Source organism: Sceloporus undulatus, chromosome 1 (genome assembly GCF_019175285.1).
Source record: "Sceloporus undulatus isolate JIND9_A2432 ecotype Alabama chromosome 1, SceUnd_v1.1, whole genome shotgun sequence".
In the NCBI taxonomy this organism is placed as follows: Eukaryota; Metazoa; Chordata; class Lepidosauria; order Squamata; family Phrynosomatidae; genus Sceloporus; species Sceloporus undulatus.
This window is the reverse complement of record NC_056522.1, coordinates 294,817,876-294,821,834: the sequence shown is the minus strand read 5'-3', so window position 1 is coordinate 294,821,834 and position 3,959 is coordinate 294,817,876.

The following is a 3,959-nucleotide window of genomic DNA, read 5'->3' as shown; positions in this document are numbered from 1 at the left end:
TTGAAAGAGCTACAGTACTAATTCCTTGTGAATTTAACACAATCCCTGAAATAAACACCATTGACTTTTCCCTAAGAACAAGTTACATTTCAAGGCAAAGATATGAGAATGACAAAGAGTATACACTTGGCCTAGAAACATTTACGATAATACACTGAGTACATCATCAAAGCCAAGAGGTTTGATATATCTTATCATTATTTTGTTCTCTTTGGTAAAATATTTTAAAAGGGATGCAAATTACCTCGTTTGCTAACATGAAGTTACTTTTTGAAGTCACCTCATGTTATGAATCCCCAGAAGACTGAGCAAAACATTTGTGAGCATATATTTCATCCTCCAGGAAGGTTGAACATGATGGGAAATTCAGTCTGTGGTTCGTGATATCCTTTGACACTGCTATGAGCATGTTCAACAACATCCAGGGATTTCTGGAGCTCTATAGCTCTTACTCATTAAAAACCTGGCTATAAGAAACTGGTGTCTGTAAGAAAGACAGTGGCTTGGATCCAGATTTTGATGATTGTTATGATAGAAGGTGGCTTTCCCATTTCTTCCTCCCCATTGCTGTGCCTCTGCTTTCACAAAATATTAAACAAGTGTTCAGGCTACCATGTTGAATGGTGTGAACTGATGGGGATCAGCTCTGAAACTGGACACAGGCACCTTCTATCATGGAAGGGAGGTCCTGGATCCAGTTCTGTGCATGCTACATTAAAAAGTGATGACAACAGAGAATAAGAAGAAAGGAAATAGTATGTGGATTCATACTTCTAACTCCATGGGCTGTTTATAAAATGGAAACTTTTAACATATCTTTCTGCACAAAAATATTGCATGAATATGTGTTGTTCTCTATTGACTAAATATTTCTAAGGATCCTAAAACTGAGATAAACATTCACATGAAATTTAGACTAAATTCAGTTCAATATGTGGAGTCTATCTCACCGCCTGCCACCAACTAGTATGTGGAGATCACACTCCACTGGGCCTCTCTCTCTCTCTCTGATGCCAGCACAATGGATCTTTTGGATTGCAGCCACTATCTGAAGTGTCTTTATTATTAAATGTGCTTATTTCTTTCGGTAGCATTTTAAAATACTTGGTAGTGTGTTTGATGTTATCTGTAAAACTCTTCAGGCTACTCCTTGTTGAACACAAATAAAAGAACTTTATTTATATTCAGGACTTATAACTGTATCTTTCTTAGTGGATGGTACTCAAGTTTATGTAACAGTGTACGGATTACTTCACTTGTTACAAATTTACTACTTTCTCTCACTTGACTATATGTAAATTTCTTTCCTGTCTTGGTTCACACAGAACCTATACTCAGCTTCTTTGAAGATTATCACATTGGTGATGGGACATCCCCTTCCGGTCCTTCCCACATAATTATGTGGAGATTTTCAGACAACTTCATCATTACCCTGTTATCCTGTTCTTATCACACAATCGCAATAAGATTTTCAGATGATGTTGTACTTATCCTGTCCTTCTCCCATTCCTGAAGTGTCATGACCCTATCAGTTTGTATTAATGGAAACTTGTGTCAATACAATGACGGGTGCTACTGACAGGAGAAGGACAGGATAAGTGTGCACGCAATAAGGATGAGAGCGATCCCTCCTGCCCCATGTGATAATCTCCTTTAGCTGTTAACTCCTCAGATTATTTGTTATACTAACAATAAACACAGATTAGCTTCCTCAGTTTAGCTCCTTTTTATAAAGCTGCTTGTTTAAATCTTATTGGCTTTTCCCAACTTAATTCCTATTAGCTGTCCCTAACATTCTGTTCTGTCTGTATCAAAATCTGTGGATGCTCACATTATACAGTGATGTAGTTAAATACTGACTCAAAAGCTTGGTTTTTATTTTATTGTTTTTAAATATTTTTGAGCCAGGCCTAGTTGAATCTGTACATACAGAATCTGTGGAGATGAAGGGCCAACTGTAATAATGGTGCTGTACAGACCGGTGAAAGCACCGGCCTGCATACGTCCTAGGGTTGCCTTGGGGCACTGCTTATATACGCCCCGCAACCCTAGTACATAATCTGTACGTCAAAATGGCGGCACCCAGTACACATGGCCACCACCATTTTGATGTGGTGGACGCTTAGCGTCTGCACGTCCCGGCACCATTGTGACACCGCAAGTGTGCCATTGGCGCATTGTGACACCGCAAGTGTGCCATTGGCGCATTGCGGCGTCACAATGATGCTGCATAAAGAACCCGATTTTGAAGGGTTCTTTTTGCTCCGTGGGGAAGCCCCATGGTCTGGAGGCTGCAGCTTCCCCGTGGAGCAAACTAGGGCTGTTTGTATCCCAACAATGACTCCAGTGTAACATATCAGTATGTTCAGAATGGCAACAGCAACAACAGCAATTGCAATCAACCATTCTTCTGTTTATACTGAAAGTAATCAACTTTATAGCAGAGTCAGGAATACCTGTTCCACTGTCCTGGTCCACATCTGGACCCTGGGGCCTTTTTACCAAAATGTCATGAACACAACCACACCACTGGGGAAAAATGATGGAAACAAGTGATATTTCTAGTCCTGGAAACTTCCATGAGTTGAAATATTGCTTTAGCAGTTCTCCAAGGGCTCCTGAACTTCCCCCAATTTACCTAATTTTGGGGTGATTCTATTGCTCTCAACTGGTCCAAAATGTAAGATAGCTGCTTGCAAACATGACATTTATGTTTTCCCATTCGTAGATAGCCAGTGGGCTGTAGGGGTTTGAGCACTGGACTACAACTCTGGAAACCAGGGTTCCAATCTCCACTCAACCCAAAGGAGTCCACTGGGTGACCTTGAGTAAGTCACACTCTCTCAACTTCAGAGGAAGGCAATCACAAAGTCCTTTGAACAAATCTTGCCAAGAAAACCCATGATAGCACCTTTGGGATGATTTATGTCAGAAGCGGCTTGAAGGCACCCAACAAGAAGAGATGAAAACAGATGTGACTGAACAAACATTATTTTAGACTCCTAAAGGACTGTTTTTCCCTATGAATCTTAATGTATATTTCAAAAATCACAGGTCTTAGAGAAGACATCTAAGAATTTTTTTTTTTTAAAAAAATCTGATTTTAAAAACTGGAATTAGTTTTAAAATTACAATCAGAATCAAGCAAATCAGATATATCTGATCTTTACACAGATGTGTTATGTTACTAAAACTGCAGCTGCACTGCAGAAATAATGCAGTCTGATACTGCTTTAACTGCCATGGCTCAATGCTATGGAATTTAGGAGATTCTGGGACCAGACCACTCTGACAGAGAAGGCTAAATGTCTCACAAAATATACAAATCCTAGACTCCCATAGTGTTGAACCATGGCAGTTAAAGTGGTGTATTCTACAGTGTGGATGCAGCCTTAGAAGGGGCAGCAATGACCAGGGTGGTATAGATGGACAGGAAAAAGAGTCTTGAACCTGCTTTTTCTTAAAGTAGTTCAAATCCCTGCTGTCCGCACCAGCCATTCTCAAGGGTTAGTGTTAGGATAGATGGTTCCTTTCTAAAGGCTCTGGCATCAAGGTGTTTATATGCTGAGTTAAAGGTGAACATTTTTTAGGCTAAATCAGAATATTCTGGGTTCTTTTGGCTCCAGTTTTTAGCCCCAGAGCATGGCTTCAATCTGATTTTTGCCTGCTTTGGGGGCATGCATCATCTAAATAGGAGCCCTGGTGGCACAGTGGTTAAATGCCTGTACTGCAGCCATTCACTCAAAACCACAAGGTTGCGAGTTCAAGACCAGCAAAAGGGCCCAAGCTCAACTCAGGCTTGCATCCTTCCGAGGTCGCTAAAATGAGTACCCAGACTGTTGGGGGCAAATTAGCTTACTTGCTGTTCACCGCTATGATCTTTGGAATAGCGGTATATAAATAAAACAAATTATTATTATTATTATTATTATTATTATTATTATTATTATTATTATTAT